We start from the raw sequence: 24634 nt of genomic DNA, 5'->3' as shown, positions 1-24634 counted from the left end.
TAGAGTTCAACAAATGGTGGGACAATGATTGTATGAGGATTATTTTGGAGGGGATAATGAGTGCTGTTAGTGTTAGGATGGCTGTTAGGAGAAACATTATTATTCTCATTAATATTGATATTATTATTATCATCATTATTGCTAGTTGTATGATTGTAGATGGAGGGGCTGCTCGGGTAGTGTATTGGATTAGTAACTAAATAAGATGGAGGATGGGAAGAAGGATAACTTGAAGACGAAATATTAGTGTCTGTTATGGGAGGATTGCGTGTGAGCTCAGTAATAGTGCAAGAATATATACAATCTTCATGGATGCAATCATTATTGAGTGGGCAAGATGTTTGTTATTACAATTGCAGTTAGTTTTGGGTTTAATTGGGAAAGGGGTTTTGGGGCTGATTTATTTTTTGTTGTTAGATGTTAAGATTCTTTGTGCTAAATTAGGCATTGTAGAATAAGAAATCCTGATTGAATTTTTATTGAAAATAGAACTATATCTGTGTGGGTATTTGAAAGAGTTTTGTACAATGTTGAAGAATTCCTTAGGTATATTAGTTTTGGCATTTAGGCTAAATGGAGGATTAAACCAAATATTTTTCTTTCCTCTAATGCGACTGGATGGGTTGGAGGTATTGCGATTAGTATTTTGGTTTGGATTATATATGGTTTCTTACGAGTCATATTGTGTGTGATTACAGATTTAAGGCGGCCTGCAGGAGGAGCATAATTGTTGTATTTAGTCTTTTCCTTGTATCCTGAGTTCCATAAGGCATTATTGAAGAAAGTAGCATTTTGATTAAAAGTTTTTTATCAGCAGAAAGAGCAGAAATTCTATAAAAGCGTAAGATTAGGTTTCTGATAAGGGCTATGAGTTTCGGTGTTATTAAAGAAGTTATGTATTTTTTAATTGTTTTGTTGTACTCTCTTGGCCTGGCTGTTGTAGTAAAAAGGGCATCGTCTCAATAGAGCCCCCCTTGGATATGTTTAAAGTGGTATTTAAGTTCTTTCAGTAAGAAGAGTCCCACTAAATCGGTAACTTCTGCAGAGTCAGAAGGCCCATTAAGATGTCAAAATTATCAGGGGTGTCCTTTCTAGTCCAAAGCTTATTGTTGAATTGTACAAGGGACTTTCTCGCTAGGAGAATTAATTTAATTTCTAAATTAGTTTAGTCAGAATTCTTTTAGCAAAACAGGAAAACGAAACGTGTACTTCTAAGAAAGAATCTTTGTTTGCCATAACATAGAGATTTTATATAAATAATTTGTATATATAAATATATATATATATAGTATATATCGTATATATATATATTGTATATATATATATTTTAACATATAGATTTATATATAGATAGATATAGATATTCTTATTATATAGATTTTATGTTTTTTAACATGCTGGAGGAGTTGTTTTGCATGGAAAATAAATATTTGAATTTTGGAATGTATCTGTACTCTGATTCTTATATATATATATATGTGTGTGTGTGTGTGTGTGTGTGTGTGTGTGTGTGTGTGTGTGTGTGTGTGTGTGTGTGTGTGTGTGTGTGTGTGTCGATGACATTACATTTTGTATTCATCCTAAATCCTATTCAGTTCTTATGTATTACCCTTCTCCAATCACTGGAAATGAAGAACAATCCTTCATTGAAAGATTAAAAGAATTGGGACATCATCTAAAAAAAAAAAAAAAAAAACATGAATAATACGATCTGCTTGATGTAGACTTAGATGTTCGCTAAGAATAGTTTCGCGTCTCTTTTTCTTCAATATTTCTCGTTTTTTACGTTTCATAAGCATCTTACAATTATTCGAACCATTCCTTCCTCTTCCAAACCTCTCCCTTGTTCTCATGCACGTAAAATCCTATGTGTATAAAATCATATGTGTATAAAATCATATGTGTATAAGAATCCACAAACAGCTGTTTCGCTGTATAATAGCTCTTCAGGGTAACTAGATGAAGCGAGTGATTTTATGTTGAGACGTAACGTTCTGATAACAAAAGATGCTTTTTTTTTTACATACGTGATGGATGTTTATACGTGTGAGTTAATATGTTATATCTGCGGTGTATTTATACGTGTGGAGTGTTTATAGATGTGAGACGTTAATAAACTCCAAGGATGGAGTACTGCTGCCACATCTGGGCAGGAGCTGCTAAAAACAGCCTATCCTGCCTTGACAGAATACAAAATAGACTTTGTGGCTTAGTGGGGGATGCCCTTTTCTCTTCCCTGCAACCTCTCTCCCACAGAAGAGACGTTGCGAGCCTGTCTTGGTTTTATAGTTATTTCCATAACAAGTGCTCGTCTGAGCTCCAATTTCTGGTTCCCCCCTCGCCAATCTTTCACGAAAAACACCCGTCTAGCTGAAACCACTGTCAATAATTCCCCCCACTCTTTATCTGTGCCTAAAACAAAAAGGTGATTCCATGAACAAAGCTTCTTTCTTAGAACTGCACGTCTGACTACAACCTAGATGTCTTCAAGTCCAACGTAAATAAATTCCTGATGAACCGCCCCCTTAAGTAAGACACTTTATCCAATCTTCAATGCTAACAATTACTAAGATACTACCCCATTGATTGCTTTACATCTAATAACCTTTATCCCTCAAGTGGCTTCCTGGCCTTGATAAGGGGTGACCACCATGTAAAAAACATTATATGTGCGGAGTATTTATACGTGTGGGTCTTTATACTTAAGAGGCGTATATACGTATGGATCGTTTATACATGCGGGGTGATTTTACGTGTGAGATGTTATACGTGTGGAGTGCTTATATGTATGGCTTGTTCATACGTGCGAGGTGTTTATACGTGTGAGTTTATTTTTACACATATGGGAGATATGTGTGAGATTTTTATACGTGATGTATTTATAAATATTTATATACGTGCGGGTGTTTATAAATACATTTGTATTGTTTATACAACTGCACGCCTGTGGAACTCTGTTCCGTCTGCCTGCTTCACACCGGACTACAACTTGGATGTCTTCAAGTCCAATGTTCACAAATTCCTAATGAACCGCCCCCTTAAGTAAACACTTCATCAAACCTCCACTAACGTAATGTACTTGCAATAACACTTATCCCTGAGTGGCTTCCGGGCCTTGATAAGTGGTGATCACTGTGTAAAAAAAAAAATAAATAAATAAATAAATAAAAAATACGTGTGAGGTATTTATAGGTGTAAGATGTTTATATGTGTAAGATGTCTATACGCGTGAGATGTTATAGGTGTGGGTGTTTATATGTGTGGATGTTATACATAAGAGATGTTTATACGTATGGGGTTTTTATGCATGTGTGGTGTTTATCCGTGCATACGGGGTCGTGGTATGTGTACATAATAGTAAACCACTTTGACGTTAAATGCGCCGACGGTTGTTTTCTTTATATTTAGTTTGTCCTCAATTTAAATACTTTTTTCTGATACATATTCGTGTTGGTGTCTTTCTTAATGATCTGGCTCACATTTTCTTCTAGGTTTTATTTAGGAGAGAATTCACTCAGGAGGATATTTATCTTCTTAATGCTTATTATTTCCGCCGTAAATTTACTTAATTGAAACGAGAGACGTACACGGACAGGGACACTGAGATAACATTCGGTTTGATTATTTTTACATTATGGGCAGAGTCTCATTCGCATGCCTTTGATTTGAGACTGGTTTGATAACCTTAATTTTTCTCTCGGGTCGAAAAACGTGACGGCATTCGTCATAGTTCGACTCCTGATTTGTCTAACCTTTGACCAGTTACCCACTGCCTCAACATTATAATCCTTTAAATTCTGGGGATTATGTTTTCAGATCTAGTGTAGCATGCACTCAATGTAACTCTTCTCAAAATTTACATTAACTAAATTAATTGTCACTGACGTTGTTGGCAACCGCCCATCTCAGGAGACGATAGTCTAGCAGTGGGGCTACATAGCCTAGCAGGGTGATATGGGAGGATAGCTGTTGTTCATGAAACAATCCTCCCTTTTCTGCGAATCTAGAGGATCGAAGACAAAGACAAAATCGATACAACTTGACCCTAACTGCGCCGCAGGAGTTGCCAGTAATTATAATATAAAGTCAGGCCGCCTTAGTGACCCCGTCTCAAGATTTTCTGTTGGGGTTTATCCTTTAGTCTTTCTCCTGATGGTGTAATCCCGCGAGGCGGCGTAGGTTTTGTAACAGAGCTGCCTTCTAAGTGAGCTACCATTCAAAGTTGATGACCCCTCTCCACCTGCCCGAAGTGACTGGTTTTAAGGCGCCAGTTGACCGCCTTTGCCTCTTCTCCCAGTTAGTATAAATAGTTTCGCCAGGCTTATTAGCTAAACCACATGAGAAGGCCAAGATCTGGACTTGGTTGTTAGAGGTTAATTGAGACTCACACGATGAAGACATTTTTTAGGGAGAGGAAGGTTATCCCCACTTCCACCTCGGTTGTGACAACGTTTGAAATGGATGTAATTTGTAAGAGAGATTCGAAACCCGAATGACTGAAAAGAAAGCTCGTATCAGGTCAAATATTTTATTTGTGCACAAGGGATAAATAGAAAATGTAGACATACAAAGAATAGACTCATGTTGTTATGTTCTTCATAGTTCGTCTTTATTATGAAATGAATTCCTCAGAAGTATGTGAAATATTCATTGTAAGTTTTACAAAAACATAAACACAAAACAATATCAGAAATTTAAATCTCTGCATATTAGCACAATCAGGAAAGAAAAAAAAAACATGTAGCAACAATAAAAATAACACCATCCAAATCAAACACATTACAACTAGAAATAGTAATAACCCAAAGCCTATAGCAATCACTCAAATATATTTTTTTAAAAAAAGCTAATATTGAAGAGAAAAGCTATAACTGTAGAACTCGTACACGCTGTCAACTGCAAAATAATGCGTACCCAAAACAGCGTTTTTCAAACGATAACATTTACCAGAGAAGGCTTGCATAAGAAGAGATGTTATATGAACACGACCTCCCAAGATTTTACTTTCTGCGTGAGAAATGCTTTAAAAACCTAAGCGATATCAAAAACATCTTCAGTGACTTGATCGTTTAAGAGGTACATTAAGTGCGAGTAATGTGTATAAATATATACACTCCGTAACTCTTATCCTTGAGTGGCCTATGAGCCTTGATAAGTGGTGACTTCTATATAATATATATATATATTATTTTTATTTAATAACATTTAGCTTAATATATATATATATATATATATATATATATATATATATATATCAGTCTTTTCTTATCGTTTCATTCAAATAAAGAATGTGTGTGATCGAATTGAATTGCACCTAATAATCGATATCCTTCAACAGCAATAACTATTTTCTGCTTCTCGTTAATACAATCAGACGAGCTTAGAGAAAATATCGTGTCGCGTTTATTGTTCGGATCAGAATAGAACAGCATCGTGTCATCATCTGAAAACGACTTTCGCAATTTTCGTCTTTCAACCACACTTACTACCCCGTCTAGGTTCAACATTTGCTATGCCGTCTAGATCCACTCAATTCGGTTTTATCATTTTCCCTCCGTCTTGTTTCTTTAAGGGTTTTTTTTCATCCATACGTTATATTTTTTAATCCATATTTTTTTCATCCATACTTTATATATTATTTTCGTCCATATTTTTTTTTTTTTCATCCATGATTTTTTTATCCATATTTCATTTTTTTTTTCATCAATACTTTATTTTTTTTGCATATTTTATTTTTTTTTCACCCATACTTTATATATATTTTTTTCATCCATATTTTATATCATTGTTATCCATATTTTATATGTTTTCGCATCCATACTTCATATTTTTTTCATCTATACTTTATATTTTTTTCATCCATACTTTATATTTTTTTCATCTATACTTTATATTTTTTCATCCATACGTTATATTTTTTCATCAATACGTTATATTTTTTCATCAATACGTTATATTTTTTCATCCATACGTTATATTTTTTTCATCCATACGTTATATTTTTTCATCCAACTTTATATTTTTTCATCCATACGTTATATTTTTTCATCAATACTTTATATTTTTTCATCCATACGTTATATTTTTTCATCCATACGTTATATTTTTTCATCCATACATTATATTTTTTCATCCATACTTTATATTTTTTCATCCATACGTTATATTTTTTCATCCATACGTTATATTTTTTTCATCCATACGTTATATTTTTTCATCCATACGTTATATTTTTTCATCCATACATTATATTTTTTCATCCATACTTTATATTTTTTCATACATACTTTATATTTTTTCATCCATACGTTATATTTTTTCATCCATACGTTATATTTTTTTCATCCATACGTTATATTTTTTCATCCATACTTTATATTTTTTCATCCATAGGTTATATTTTTTATATCCATACGTTATATTTTTTTCATCCATACTTTATATTTTTTCATCCATACTTTATATTTTTTTCATCCATACGTTATACTTTTTTCATCCATACGTTATATTTTTTCATCCATACGTTATATTTTTCATCCATACGTTATATTTTTCATCCATACGTTATATTTTTTCCTCCATACGTTACATTTTTTTCATTCATACTTTACATTTTTTTCATCCATATGTTATATTTTTTCATCCATACTTTATACTTTTTTTATCCATACGTTATATTTTTTATCCATACGTTAAGTTTTTTTCATCCATACCTTTTTTCCATACGTTATATTTTTCATCCATACGTTATATTTTTTATCCATACGTTATATTTTTTCATCCATACTTTATATTTTGTTTCATCCATACGTTATATTTTTTCATCCTTACGTAATATTTTTTGCATCCATACGTTATATTTTTTTCATCCATACGTTATATTTTTTCATCCATACGTTATATTTTTTCATCCATACGTTACATTTTTTTATCCATACTTCATATTTTTTTTCATCCATACGTTATATTTTTTCATCCATACTTTATATTTTTTTCATCCATACTTTATATTTTTTCATCCATACGTTATATTTTTAACATCCATACTTTATATTTTTTCATCAATACGTTATATTTTTTTCATCCATACATTATATTTTTTCATCCATACTTTATATTTTTTTCATCCATACGTTATATTTTTTCATCCATACGTTATATTTTTTTCATCCATACGTTATATTTTTTCATCCATACGCTATATTTTCTCATCCATACGTTATATTTTTTTCATCCATACGTTATATTTTTTCCTCCATACGTTACATTTTTTTCATTCATACTTTATATTTTTTTATCAATATGTTATATTTTTTTCATCCATACTTTATATTTTTTTATCCATACGTTATATTTTTATCCATAGGTTATATTTTTTAATCCATACTTTTTTTTCCATACGTTATATTTTTTCATCCATACGTTATATTTTTACATCCATACTTTATATTTTTTCATCCATACGTTATATTTTTTCATCCTTACGTTATATTTTTTGCATCCATACGTTATATATTTTTTCATCCATACGTTATATATTTTCATCCATACGTTATATTTTTTCATCCATACGTTATATTTTTTCATCCATACGTTACATTTTTTCATCCATACGTTATATTTTTTCATCCATACGTTATATTTTTCCATCCACACTTTATAGTTTTTTCATCCATACTTTATAGTTTTTTCATCCATACGTTATATTTTTTTCATCAATACGTTACATTTTTTTTCATCTATACTTTATAGTTTTTTCATCCATACGTTATATTTTTTCATCCAAACTTTATATTTTTTCATCCATACGTTATATTTTTTTCATCCATACGTTATATTTTTTCATCCATACGTTATATTTTTTTCATCCATACTTTATATTTTTTCATTCATACGTTACATTTTTTTTTCATCCATACTTTATATTCTTTTCATCCATACGTTACATTTTTTTCATCTATACTTTATATTTTTTTCATCCATACTTTATATTCTTTTCATCCATACGTTACATTTTTTTCATCTATACTTTATATTTTTTTCATCCATACTTTATATTCTTTTCATCCATACGTTACATTTTTTGTCAGCCATACTTTATATTTTTTTCATCCATACGTAATATTTTTTTCATCCATACGTTACATTTTTTTTCATCCATACTTTATATTCTTTTCATCCATACGTTATATTTTTTTCATCCATACGTTACATTTTTTTCATCTATACTTTATATTTTTTTCATCCATACGTTATATTTTTTTCATCTATACTTTATATTTTTTTCATCCATACGTTATATTTTTTTCATCCATACGTTACATTTTTTTTCATACATACTTTATAATTTTTCATCCATACGTTATATTTTTTCATCCATACGTTATATTTTTTCATCCATACGTTATATTTTTCATCCATACGTTATATTTTTTTCATACATACTTTATATTTTTTTATCCATACGTTATATTTTTTTTCATCCATACTTTATATTTTTTCATCCATACTTTATATTTTTTTTTCATCCATACTTTATATTTTTTCATCCATACGTTATATTTTTTTCATCCATACTTTATATTTTTTTCATACATACGTTACATTTTTTCATCTATACTTTATATTTTTTGCATCCATACCTTATGTCTTTTTTCATCCATACGTTATATTTTTTGCATCCATACTTTATATTTTTTCATCCATACGTTATATTTTTTTCATCCTTCCTTTACATTTTTCATACATACGTTATATTTTTTCATCCATATTTTATATTTTTTTCATACATACTTTATATTTTTTTCATCCATACGTTATATTGTTTTCATCCATACTTTATTTTTTTTTCATACATACGTTATATTTTTTTCATCCATACGTTATATTTTTTTCATCCATACGTTATATTTTTTTCATCCATACTTTATATTTTTTTTCATCTATACTTTATATTTTTTTCATCCATACCTTATATCTTTTTTCATCCATACGTTATATTTTTTCATAAATACGTTATATTTTTTTCATACAGACTTTATATTTTTTCATCCATACTTTATATTTTTATCATCCATACGGAAGAATATTGTATAAATTTTCTTACTGTCTGTCTGTATGTATGTGTGACACGGTTTAGCTCAACCTACAGGCAACCCACCCAGGCAAGTTAGGTACCGAAATGAAGCTTATGACCCAGCGGATATTTTAGTGATATTTATATCCATGTTTTTTGTATGCAAATGCAAAAAGAAAAATGCAAAAAAAAACAACGATTTATTTACTGTCAGATGGTTAAACTTGGGTTCTTGTCTGATAAAGAATATGAAACTTGACGAACAAACCGGAGATTGTACTGAAAAATGAAAATCTCAAAATCTTTTGTGACATAGATGTAAAAACAGATAAACTCACCCAAACAAGGAGATCGAGTGTCATAAAATGTAACATCAAAACGGCTCAAATTGTATATTTTGCCGTCTTAACAAGCCACTGTAAAGATAAAGATAATTAAAAAACGAAATATGTGAAACTTGCCAGAAGACTGACAGAAATATGGAACGTGAAGTAATCAATGTAATACCAAATATCGTGGGAAACCTAGGAGCAGCCTCCCTCCCCAAAAAAAGATAGAAGAAATTGGAATCAAAAGGAAAATTTGGACTGTACAACAGACGGCATTGATAAAATTCAAAAATTTTAAGAAAACACTCTGAAATTTATATGTATGTATGTGTGTTCGTATGTATGTACGTATGTGCCTATGTGCATACGTATGGGTTGGTGGGTTGTTTTTGTTTTACGGCATATCAACCCTTTTCGGGTTATTTAATGCCGAATCCAAAGATTTAGAAGAAAAAAATTTTAATAGAATATATTTGTTGTTTTCAAGTCAGATTCTATTTAACCCATAGTTGGGACCCTAACAGGTACTGTCACTCCGGGTCAGAGTGGACCTGGGAGCAATTAAAGAGCAACTCCACACTTCCCGAGGCTCGCAAGCTGGGGCCTCGCCACTGGATATAGTTAAAGGTCATATCTAGGACCGTACGTATGGGAAAATATTTTATATGTGTGTATGCGTGTACGTATGTGCGTATATTGAGGAAAACCTATGAAACCTTAAGAAAACGTGTGGATGGCATAAACACATAAACAAGGGTCACTAACAAGGAACATCACTCTAACTTGAGGAAACTGAAATGGCAAAAGAGAAAGAAGGCATCAGCTTCTGTTGAAACCACACAAAATATTCGTGGATGGTCAAGGAGGACAGAAAGGATGGAAAGCATTTATCGAACCTCAACTAGAAGATTGCAAAGGGGATTGGGGAGGCTTATTGTCACTAAAATTTTTTAGAAGACCAATGGCTGTTGCCAACGAGAAAATAATGGCTTTTACGAAAATGTCAATGTGCAAAGCTAATCGAAAGAGGTAGGGAGTACTGGAAATCTTAGAGGACTTATTGTCACAGACGTCAAGGAAAATCAGCGGTTCTTGTCGGTGTGAATTCTCTGATAATGGCCTGTTAGAGATCTGCTAGTGAGTACAAATAATAATAATAATAATAATAATAATAAGAAGAAGAAGAAGAAGAAGAAGAAGAAGAAGAAGAAGAAAAGCCTGCCAAATCGTAGACTTTGCCGTTCTAGCTGACCACAGGATAAATATCAAAGAAAAGGAGAAACGGAACAAATACACAGAGCTAGTCAGAGAGTTAAAAGAGATATGGATGATGATAAAAAATCAAGATAGTACCTATTATAGTAGGAGCACCAGGAATAATTCCGAAAAACTTTGAAAAGAAAATGGGAGAAATTGGAATCAAAGGAATGACGGGAAAGATACAATGAATAACAATAATGAAAACAGCTGAAATATTAAGGAAACCCCTGGAATGCGGAGACTAATACACACGAGCCATATGCGCGGGCCAAAAGAGCTGCTGCAGAGACAAACATGAAGAAGCGTTACATGGAATCAAGAACATTGAAGCTGTGTATCCATAAGTTCTCTATCCCCCCGCCTACACCCTCCAATTGCCCCATCACCCCCCCCCGAATCGTGTCAAATAATCGAGAAGGATAAAGGATGATGGAAAGACGGAAGAGAGAGCGCTGACCAGACCTTTGTTGGGCAAGCGCGGAGAGAACTGGGACCTTGGGAAGGCTTATTGCCATTCTAATTGCAGTGGGAAATCAAAAATAAACGGCTGCTGCGATAAAGCAAAGTCTTTGCAAATGTTATCGAAAGAAGTGGAGAGTACTGAAAACTTAGGGAAACTTGTTGTCACTCAGCTTCAAGGGAACACCACAGGTTGCCTTCAATGAGAGAACATTGATGACCTGTGTGAAAGCTCCTTGTGAGCCAATAATAATAATAATAATAATAATAATAATAATAATAATAATAATAATAACTATATGATTAAAAATAATTATTATTATTATTATTATTTTCTCTCCTCTCTTTTTTTCGCCTTTTCTTTCGTTCTCCTTTTCTTTCTTCTTTCGTTCTCCTTTTCTTGCGCCCCTTGCCCTTTTTTGTTTTTGCTATTTACTACAACACATGCTTGCTGTCATTTTCTTTTGCTAGTCACTGTTGAATCGTTATTACTATGCTGTGAAGAGGTTATAGATAGAAAACAGCTTTCATGTCATTATAAATAGAGTAGTTTGTATTAACTACAGAGATCATTCCTTGTGTGATACTAATATTTAAAAAAATAAAAAGGAGATAGAATGTATTATTATTATTATTGTTGTTGTTGTTGCTGTTGTTGTTGTTGTTGTTGTTGTTGTTGTTGTTGTTGTTGTTGTTGTTGTTGTTGTTGTTCAAAAAAGTGGTTCTAGGAGAGGAAGTTGCTGCAGAATGCCGGATATGACCTTAGAGTCAATTGCGCACCTTGTAGCAGGGTGTAGTGGACTGGCTCAGAGTACCGCAAAAGATACGATCGCATGGGACTCCGGATATATTGGGAGGTGTGTAAGAGGGTTGGGGTGAAGAGTACTGAAAATGTGTTGAGGAGGTGCCTGGTAAAGTGAGAACAAGTGAGGATGGAAAGGTAGAGGTATGGTGGGACAAAAGTGTCATAACGACCAAGCAATTGGAACATAATCGTCCAGATTTGGTCGTCATTGACAGTCTCAAAAAACTGTCAGATTGTAGACTTTTCAGTACCCTGGGACAGGAATGTGAGGGAGAAGGAGAATGAGAAGTGGAGCAATTATGTTCCATTGGCCTTGGAGATAAGACGTATACACGGGGCTAAAACACAAATAATCCGGGTCGTAGTTGGTACACTAGGAGTAGTATCAAGCCGTCTGGAAGGACAATTGAAAAATAACTACAAATCTCTGATGTTTTAGTCGGCCTTTAAGACCTCTGCTATTGTAGGTACTACCGACATCCTTAGGAAACTTATTGGTCTTCGAAGATCCTGGTTTGAATCCAAGATTGAGGGAAATCCTCTGAAAATGAATCCCATCCCTTTCCAGAGAGACGTTGATAAACGAAATCAGAATTATTATTAATAATAGGAATATATTATTATAATAATAGTAATAATAATAATAATAATAATAATAATAATAATAATAATAATAACGTCATTGTTGTTATTGTTGCTATTTTTTGTGGTCGTTGTTGTTGCTGCTGTTTTCGTTGCTGTTGATGTTTTTGTTGCTATTGTTGTTATTGTTGCTGTTGTTGTTGTGACCGTTGTTGTTGCTGCTGTTTTTGTTGTTGTTAATTTTGTTGTTCATATTGTTGCTGATGTTGCTGTTGCTGTTGTTGCTGTTGTTGCTGTTGTTGTTGCTGTTCATGTGGTTGTTGATGTTGTTGTTGTTGCTGCTGTTGTTGCTGCTGTTGATGTTGCTGTTCATGTTGTTGTTGGTGCTGTTATTGTTGTTGCTACTGTTGTTGTTGCTGTTATTTATGCCGTCATTGTTGTTGTTGATGTTACTATTGTTGCTGTTGTTGTTATTGTTGCTGTTGATGTTGTTGTTGATGTTGTTTTTATTTTTGATGTTGTTGTTATTATTGTTGCTGTTGATGTTGCTGTTCATGTGGTTGTTGATGTTGTTGTTGTTGCTGCTGTTGATGTTGCTGTTCATGTGGTTGTTGGTGCTGTTATTGTTGTTGCTACTGTTGCTGTTGCTGTTATTGATGCCGACGTTGTTGTTGTTGTTGTTGTTGATGTTGTTATTGTTTCTGTTGTTGTTATTGTTGCTGTTGATGTTGTTGTTGATGTTGTTTTTATTTTTGATGTTGTTATTATTGTTGCTGTTGATGTTGCTATCTTGTTGCTGTTGATGTCATTGTTGATTTTGTTGTTATTGTTGCTGTTGATGTTATTGTTGCTGTTGATGTTGCTATCTTGTTGCTGTTGGTGTTGCTATCTTGTTGCTGTTGTTGTTGATGTTGCTATTATTGTTGCTGTTGTGGTCGCTGTTGTTCTGCTGTTTATGTAGCTGTTGTTGTTGTTGCTGTTTATGTTGTTTTTGCTGTTGCTGTTAATGTTGTTTTGCTGTTGTTTTTGTTGTTGTTGTTGTTTTTGTTGCTGTTTATGTTGTTGCTGCTGTTGATGTGGTTTTGCTGTTGTTGTTGTTGCTGATTATGTTGCTGTTGCTGTTGATGTTGTTTTGCTGTTGTTGTTGCTGTTGATGTTGTTTTGCTGTTGTTGTTGTTTTTGTTGTTGTTGTTGCTGCTGTTTCTGTTTGCAACATGTGAGGCAAACAGCAACAATAAGCTGATTTCCATTGAAATGAATACAAAATGAAAGTTGAGACAAAACGCATGAATAGATTTCTTTTTCATAGTTTTGACTTAATCTGTCAATTGCGTTGTTTTCATAAATCAGTATCATTTGAAAATCGAGTTGGAGAGAAAATGGAGACGAGTCGGGTAGAGATGACGGGGAATGATGAGGTGGGAAGCAATGTCAACATCATTCTTCGAAAGATAAACATCATAATTAAAAGAAACAGATGGAATGCTAATTTATTGGTGCTATCATACGTACACACATGCGCACATACACATACATGCATATACATGCACACATACACATGTAGTAATATTTTATCAAACGCACATACATACACATATATTAATATTTTATCACACGCACATATATGCACACATAAATACTTTATCACACATACACACATACACGCATATAAATGTTTTATCATACGTACACACATGCACACATACACATATATGCACATACATACACGCATACCTATATTTAAATGATTTATAATACATACACGCATGCACACATACATACATATACATATTTTACCAAACATGCACACATACACATATGTAAATACTTTATCATACGTATACACATACACACGTACACACATATAAATATTTTATCATACGCACATACATGCATACGTACACACAATAAATATTTTCACATATAGACACATACACGCATATAAATACTATCTTCCATACACACATACATACATATAAATATTTTATCCTATGCACATACATACACACATATAAATACTTTATCACACATACACACAAATTTTTATCACACATATACATACACACGTATAAATAGTTTTATTACGTACACACATACACACATGCAGACATATAGATATTTTATCGCACATACACACATACAAATATAAATATTTATCATGCATACACATATGCACACATACACACGTACGCACATACATCCACACATATAAATATTTTATCGCACACACATGCATACAAAAATATATTATCACAATATATACACATGTACACGTACATAATACGCACATAAGTACACGCATACACATACACACTTATAAAATATTTTCCCATATGTACACATATATACACATACATACGCACACACATACATACATATAAATATTTTATCACAATTACACGCATACACACATATAAAATAGATTACCATACATATACACATATTACATAATACACAAATATATTATGACACATATCCGCATACACACGCATAAATATTTGACCATAGATACACACATACAAACATGCATGCATTCCTACACACATACACACGTATAAATATTTTATAACACATACACGCATACACATACACATTTTTCATCATACATACACACATACACACATACATACGCACATGCATACACACATACACACATATAAATATTTTATCACACATTCACGCATACATACACATTTTTCCTCATACATACACACATACACACATGCATACGCACATGCATACACACATACACACATATAAATATTTTATCACACATTCACGAATACACACATATTTTGCCATACATATGTAAGAGATGCCGGTTTTGATAGTAGCAGCAGCCACATGACACATATGCAAATAACCCAGCCGGTGCGTCAATGACGTCACAGTGGAAGAAGGGAGGGGAAGAAAGAGATTTTAAAAAATGACACACGTGGACGGCAGAGGACGGGAAATACTGCGTGCCGGCAGAAGATGAATCTGTGGCGAGACGCCAGGGTTTTGCAAAGTACATGACAGACGAGATTTAAAACAATATGTAATCATCACCATTATGTCGTATGAATCGGAAGATTATTGTTGGCATTGGTTTCCCCGAGTTTTATTTAGTTAGATTTTTCTTTTTAGGAAAGCATCAGGTACTTATAGGAAGGAACATCTGAAGGTTGGCAACGTTCAAAGTAAAAGTGACTTTTTGTTTTTTTGGCAATGTCAAGAGGTTCCTTGAAAAGCATAATATTCCGTGTACGCATAATCTCGAGACCACAATCCTATTGGAAACGTATGGCATTACATCAAGCAACAGCTACACAATGATAAAATTTCAAGTCTGAAAGAACTTTGGACAAAACTTAAAGACAAGTGGGATGTCCTTACACCGGAGTATGTCGCAGACAAATTCAAGGAATGCCCAAATTATTGCAGACTGTCAAATTGCAGAAAGGTTATGCAACTAAATATTCACTACTTTATTGTGTTTCTTTTGTATTTGTGTTGCATTAATGTTCTAAAGTTACATTTAAATAACAATTTTCCATTGTGCGGAGTTTCTTTTAGCCTTCTCGATTTTTAGTTAATTTTATAAATTGACGTGAACACTCGGATACTTCAATTAAAAGTCAAATATAATCAGGTAAAATTATAGTGGAATAAAAAGCGAACCAAAGAAGACATAGGCTGTTTAAACAGTTACATTCAATTTAGCATAGATTTGTGTTTTTTGGAAAAAATGACAAATGCAGAGTTTCTTTTCGGCCCCACTGTATATAAAGATAGATGGATATACGATAACATGATAGATAGATAGATAGATAGATAGATAGATTCCAGTGTTAATAAGTCTATTGACTGGAATCTTTTATAAAGTATAGAAGTGTTATTATTGTCTGCTTCATGGCATATTCAGACTATGCTGTTACGGTTATTGTCGATGAATTCAGTGTAAGGAAGGCGATAGATGTTGACAATAATTTGGTTTAGGTAGATACTTCTATATATATATATATATATATATATATATATATATATATATATATATATATATATACAGACACAGATAGATAGATAGATAGATAGATAGATAGATAGATAGATAGATAGATAGATAGATAGATATGTTCCGTAATCGCCTCTGGGGAGTCGACTAATTTCAGTTAATATTTGTAGATGTGATATCTACCGCCTGCATATCATCAGTAACTATCTTAGCTGTATGGACGCGTGAGTTTTGTCACATAGTAGAATGTAGAACTAGATAAAATATATAAATTAAAATCGAAGCATAGCCAATAGATTGCGCTGTGGCCCATATGGTTAGGTCGTCAGTATTGCACAATTCATGCGTGCAACACCCTTGGTTCCCGCCTATGTCGGAGCACGTCACTGATGAGATGCAGTACATCGAAACCCGCTCTGTGTCTGGTGTTGTCCGTTGTCGATGCAATTGCTCGATTCCATCTAATTTTGAGTTCTAGCTTTATCATGAAAAACTGTATGTGGACGGGTATTTATATATCTATCTCCTCTTAATGTCTAATATATATATATATATATATATATATATATATATATATATATATCTTAATGTCTAATATATATATATATATATATATATATATATATATATATCTTAATGTCTAATATATATATATATATATATATATATATATATATCTTAATGTCTAATATATATATATATATATATATATATATATATATTGATGTTTAAACATTTAGTTTTATTTATTTATTTTTCTCATATTCACCCAAACAAGGAATGGCGTCGAGGAGATGTACTGAGGATTACCCCCCATACCTACAAAGTCGATCGGCGAGATATCTGTTCACATTACACTTAATTTTTTTCATGTTAGAAAAGTCAGAGAAGAAGGATACAGGGAGGGAATTCCAAAGTCTAGCCGTGGGAAAGTAGAAACTTTCAGAGTAGGAGGCTCTCTAGCATCGGCTAACCTCTACAGTTAAAGCGTGGGACTTTGTTTCTTGTCCGTTTTGTAGGGGGATATTTACGTCGAAACCATTGCAGTGTTAGCCGAAGAATATCCCATTAAAATGCGTGCCAAACAAGCACAGGGATGCAACATTGCGGCGATGGGACTGGGTTTGGAGCTTGGTTGACATTGCCGGATGTATTCATGTATCTCGATTGATGTACCTTCATAAACATGAATGAATTCATTTTGCTTTTTTACTATTTCGTGGGTTTTTTTTCTGCATTTGTATTAGCAAGGTTAGAGTTATGCCAGCGTGCCGGTTTCGAATTATGTGGAGTTCCTGCATCAATCTCCTTAATAATTTTAGAAAATCTATGAATCTATACGTTTTTCTTTCACATATGGGTTCATAAGCAAGATATATATATATATATATATATATATATATAAAAGCAAAAAATATATAAATCATAAACTTAATCCGAAATATTGTTTAATTCACCCTTGAGTTACAGTATTACACTTATCCCTTACTTATACAGCCATCAACTAGTAACATATAACAACAACTAGTAACATATAACAACAACTAGTAACATATAACAACAACTAGTAACATATAACAACTAGTAACATATAATAACAAATAGTAACATATAACAACAACTAGTAACATATAACAACTAGTAACATATAACAAATAGTAACATATAACAACTAGTAACATACAAGAACAACTAGTAACATATAAGAACAAATAGTAACATATAACAACAACTAGTAACACATAACAACAACTAGTAACATATAACAACAACTAGTAACATATAATAACAACTAGTAACATATAACAACAACTAGTAACATATAACAACTAGTAACATATAATAACAAATAGTAACATATAATAACAACTAGTAACATATAATAACAACTAGTAACATATAACAACAACTAGTAACATATAACAACTAGTAACATATAATAACAACTAGTAACATATAACAACAACTAGTAACATATAACAACAACTAGTAACACATAACAACAACTAGTAACATATAACAACAACTAGTAACATATAACAACAACTAGTAACACATAACAACAACTAGTAACATATAACAACAACTAGTAACACATAACAACAACTAGTAACATATAACAACAACTAGTAACATATAACAACAACTAGTAACACATAACAACAACTAGTAACATATAACAACAACTAGTAACATATAACAACAACTAGTAACATATAACAACAACTAGTAACATATAATAACAAATAGTAACATATAACAACAACTAGTAACATATAACAACAACTAGTAACACATAACAACAACTAGTAACATATAACAACAACTAGTAACATATAACAACAACTAGTAACATATAACAACAACTAGTAACACATAACAACAACTAGTAACATATAACAACAACTAGTAACATATAATAACAAATAGTAACATATAACAACAACTAGTAACACATAACAACAACTAGTAACACATAACAACAACTAGTAACACATAACAACAACTAGTAACATATAACAACTAGTAACATATAATAATAAATACTAACATATAATAACAACTAGTAACACATAACAACAACTAGTAACATATAACAACAGCTAGTAACATATAACAACAACTAGTAACATATAATAACAAATAGTAACATATAACAACAACTAGTAACACATAACAACAACTAGTAACATATAACAACAACTAGTAACATATAACAACAAATATTAACATATAATAACAAATAGTAACATATAACAACAACTAGTAACATATAACAACTAGTAACACATAACAACAACTAGTAACATATAACAACAAATAGTAACATATAATAACAACTAGTAACATATAACAACTAGTAACATATAACAACAACTAGTAACATATAACAACTAGTAACATATAATAACAAATAGTAACACATAACAACAACTAGTAACATATAACAACAACTAGTAACACATAACAACAACTAGTAACACATAACAACAACTAGTAACATATAACAACAAATAGTAACATATAAGAACAAGTAGTAACATATAACAACAACTAGTAACATATAACAACTAGTAACACATAACAACAACTAGTAAGATATAAGAATAACTAGTAACATATAACAACAACTAATACCATATGTCAACAACTAGAAACATATAACAACTAGAAACATATAACAACTAGTAACATATAACAAACAGTAACATATAAGAATAACTAGTAACATATAACAACTAGTAACATACAACATATAACAACAACTAGACACATATAAAAACAACTTGTAATATATAACAACAACTAGTAACAGATAACAACTAGTAACATATAAGAATAACTAGTAACATATAATAACAATAGTAAAATATAACAAAAACTGGTAACAGATAACAACAACTAGTAACATATGATAACAATAGTAACATATAACAACAACTAGTAACATATAATAACAAATATACAGTGGGTGGTGGTTATATATTTTGGTCTCTTTAAAGATGATTGGAAACTATTCATGTATTTTCATGTTTTTTTCCATTTTTTCCGCATATATTAGCTTTTATCATTTTTACCTGTGGTATTATTACTATGCACGAAAAAATAGCTCACCAAGTCCCCCATTTTGCTTATGATATAATATAGTCAACAAGAAATATAAAACACATGTAAATATAATTCCTATTATATTTTACAATATTTTTTTTTATTTACACAAACATTGTTTTTTCTGTTTTAATTTGCCAAACATCATAGTGTCCCAACTGAATGATCATTCCTAGGATGACGTTATTTCAAATCCTACTGCATTCAAATTGGTTGTGCAAATCGTCTAGAAAAGGAATAAAAACTTCAAAATCGCATTAGTTTTTTTTATATATAGCTTTCTAAATATTGTTACCAGTCGGTCTGGATTTTACCTTGCCGCAAGCAGTTCAGAATAGGTGCGCTTGCTTATTCAACAATCCTTGAATTAATAGACACTCCCGTTACAGGTACTCTTTATGCGAGACATCCATTTTCTCTCAAGCATGACATGGGGTGTCTTTAATAGCATTAATCGAGTTACCATACGAATCGGAACGTTAAAGAAAGATGGCGGTTTTAGTCGCGTTGGTGATTGAGACAAAAAATGACACATTTATTAGCACGCATGCGCAGTGGTGTGTATTAACATCCATTTTTTTCTCTCATTCGTTTGATCTTGGTTAGCTGTCGTATTTATAACTTAATAATTTCAACCTGATATATTTAATAGTTTTTATAAACGTTTTTTTTTTCGCTTATTTCGTATATATGATTCGTTTATGCTTATACAGTTTTTTAAAATTATTTTATCTGTTTTCATTTGCCTGTGAATCGATATAGAAAGAGAGGGTGAAGGGTAGACATACATACGTAGACGCATAAGTAATGGATGTTCATCGTAGTCACGTGTGTCTATTATACATTACACTATTTATTAGCAATTCCAACTCTTGTGACTTGTCATATATGTTCATGGATGTCTGTATAAAGAGAAATCGTGTACATAAGATAGATAGATAGATAGATAGATAGATAGATAAGTAATAATCTATCTATATCTATGTATATATATATAAAAGTGAACGTGTCTCTCTGTGTGTGTCTGTGTACATTTCCCTACGCAATAACTCTGTCAATTTTAAGTCTACAGACTGGAATTTTCATATACAGGGTACTGAGATTTGGGAAAATCTTTGTGATCGGGTTTCGGCAAGAAATTTGGCTGTTAAGGGGTCGAAGTTCAACGATTTGACCTTTGAGAACTCTTCGAAACTCCTCCGACAATTTTAAGTCTAAACACTTGGAAATTTAAATATAGGTTTCTTGGACATGGATCTAGCTATATACCTTGATTTAAGCCCAAAACAATAAATGTTAAGGGGGCATAATAGTGGTCAAAGTTAAAAAATGACCGTTTTTTTTTGGGGGGGGAGGTGCTCAAAATATTTCTCCAAACACCCGGGCAACGCCGGACTGAAATGCTAGTAGTTAATAAATAAAATAATACGGCATTTTAAACAAACAAAACATATCTAAGAGCAGCCATTTTAAAACACAAAGATGAGTCATCTTCAAAAATGAATAAAGGAAAAGTAAAACAGAAATTGATACTACTACAGTTTAGATCCCATATTTTCGTGAGTGTCGCTCGGCAACGCCCAGTAGACGATGCAAATTGTCGGAATTTACCGGGAGAACGGAAATTGTCAACTGTTTTTTTATTATTATTATTGTATTGACTGTTTTTTCTTTGAATTTATAAACAATTATTTTTTTAGTTTGAACTGAACTTTGTTTGTATGGTTAAATCGTGGCCTTCGTTATAAAGATGGCCGGCCAGCTGAAAAAATTACGTCATCGCCGAGGTCTCAACAAGCAAGATATGTGGAACTCTTAGACTGTCAATAATGAACAGTAATTTTTACAGACAGCGTTACAAAACTTCCAAATTGGATTAAAATAAAGAAATAAAGAAAGAACACGATGATTTATACCGAAACTCATCTAATATTAATAATAAAAAAATAATTTAAAAAACACAAGTTGTTTGTTTAAGTATTATAAGCAATTGAATATTTCGTTGTATTATAGATTTTAAAGATTAGAACGCGTTCTTTAATTACTTATAAATTACATTTTAAAAAAGTGAAGGAACACAATTTGATTTGTAGTAAACTTGAAGTTTATTTAATATAATTAAATGAAAATCATGCATGTAAGAATATGAATATTTGAAGCAGAACACAAGCAAAACATTTGATATGAATTAAGACAATAAACAAATATTAAAATTAAACTATTTTTTAATCAAAATTAATATTTTTTTAACCAAATGAACAATATTTTTTAAATCAAAATGAACAATATTTTTTAAATCAAAATGAATATTTTAATCAAAATGAACAATATTTTTTTTAATCAAAATGAATATTTTTTAATCAAAATGAACAATATATTTTTAAAATCAAAATGAATATTTTTTAATCAAAATGAACAATATTTTTTAAAAATCAAAATGAATATTTTTAATCAAAATGAACCACAATATTTTTAAATGCAAATGAACCACAATATTTTTTCAAAATCAAAAACGAGTTTTTTATATTTTGAAGGGGACAATTTATATAGTAATGAGGTTAGTATTTTTGCTAGACGATACGTACACTCGTATGCTATGAACAGTGTAAAATTTATCTTGGCAATATCATCCCACGCAACTTTATGGCAACCTACCTGCCATATCTACCGCCATCAGGGAGTGGCGTCTACGATTTACCTGTCACTGCAAGAGGATCAAGCAAGAGGTGGTGAGAATTGTACTGTTTTTGTTTCGATGACTATGATCCATAGTCATTAGCTGCCAAATTGTGCAATATTCCCTGAATTAAAATCTCTTTTTAAGACTTCTTATGCAGAAACTTTGTATTTTAGATTTTCTCTAGAATAAAATAATGCAATGATTTTTTTTTATCAAAGTTGAATAAGGATTATAGACTCAAGGTTTGATATTATTATAACATGATTTTAATCTTTGTAAAGATAAACGTATTCTAACATTATTTTTTCGGAGAATTATTTTTTTAGTCGACGAGTATTCTTAATTGTAAACCAACTCATTTAACAAAACGACATATACAGACTACAGTTGCATCTGGGTTATTTTGCCTTTGCCGCCTTTTAAATGACACTCAAGATGAGAACAGTAGTCCGATGAATCCAAATAATAGAAATCTCGATGGTACTGATAAAGATGGGCAATTGTAACGTCACAGGAACAAACAAACAAAAATGAAAAGGAAAGAAAAACCTGACTTGGCATTTTGTTTTTTAGTGCAAATTAAATGCATTCATTCGTGTTTCTTCCAAAACAATGCCTTTCATTATATTTCCAAAGTCCTTTCGCATACATACACGTTTTTTTGAAAATCCCTTCTCCCCCGTCGCCTAACGCCCTCGTATTCACACATCCATCTTGCTTCTATTCTGATGATTACATTTGATTTCGATCCCTCTTTCATGTTTTTTTCGTTCAAATTTATTAAAGCTCATGAATTCTTTTTTTCCTACAGAAATCTGATCTCTTCATCACGTGTCGATCTGTCTGTGATAATATCAATCAGATTACAGGTGAGTACCTTCAGTTCACAACAATATATTCCTATTATTACGTTTAAAATTTCTCATATTTGCTATATACAAAATTATACTTATCGTCTGTTTGTTTGTTTCAAACGTCCTTCAGTTTTTCTTTTCAAAAATATAATACACAATCAAATCTGATACAAAAATCATTTGCAGCTCAAATATTAATTGAAAAAGAACTCAACAGTTTAGAAAAAATGGATTTCTAAGAAAGTTTTCCTCATTTTGTCTTTGTGGATACTGGTGATCTATATTCTTGCTAGAATAATCCTGGTCACGGCACCAAAACTGGTGTGGGTCACATTCGCTGGGGTCGGTTGTTAAATATTCGTTTGTCCAGTCTATATAAGTGTTCAGATCTAGTTTTTACAAGATATATACACGCTGACAACAAGTAAGACCATAACATTTTATCTATAAAAATATATTGCTTTAATTTCACGCTGACAAATCCGCTTTTGATTATATATTATTACAGATATATTGACGTTTCTTAAAAGCCAGTGTGGTGGTACAGGTTAAATCAATTGTTGAGAGGTAAAGAAATACTGACGAGCCTGCCTCTTACTAACTGACTCTTTCTCTTTGTGACGACTTTATTTACAAAAACAATTTTCCTATTGGAATGTTTAATTGAGTATATATATATAGGTTGAGACGTGTCCTCGCACACACATATTTTCACTTTATAAATATATAGAAATATGTTTTAAAAATAAATAAATAAACGTTTCTCATAATCTGGAATATTGTAGACATATATTTAAAGCGAATATTTTTTTACCAAAAACATAACAAATAAAATAATAATCGATTTTTCACACAACATCTCAAAAATACTAACATTATTTTATTAAGCAGATTATGTAATCCACGGGGGACACATCAAAAAACAGTCAGATCATCATATTTATGTAATCAACATCTAGACAGACTTCTATGTTTTAAAATGG

At 31.5% G+C, this 24634-nt stretch overlaps 1 protein-coding gene across 3 annotated transcripts in view; it reads left to right on the top strand.

Moving 5' to 3' along the window:
- Nucleotides 1–24634, top strand: part of LOC145291152 (neuronal acetylcholine receptor subunit alpha-10-like) — a 693294-nt gene that overhangs the window by 398027 nt on the left and 270633 nt on the right. For all 3 annotated transcript variants that reach the window (XM_080136680.1, XM_080136678.1, XM_080136679.1), the window contains one exon: nucleotides 23609–23666. The gene's annotated coding sequence lies outside the window, so the exon portion shown is untranslated. The remainder of the gene's footprint in view (nucleotides 1–23608; nucleotides 23667–24634) is intronic.

Source organism: Euprymna scolopes, chromosome 12 (genome assembly GCF_053919585.1).
Source record: "Euprymna scolopes isolate OS-2025 chromosome 12, ASM5391958v1, whole genome shotgun sequence".
Taxonomy (NCBI): domain Eukaryota; kingdom Metazoa; phylum Mollusca; class Cephalopoda; order Sepiida; family Sepiolidae; genus Euprymna; species Euprymna scolopes.
Note: the sequence above shows the minus strand (reverse complement) of the source record. Positions and strands in the feature narration are given on the sequence as shown.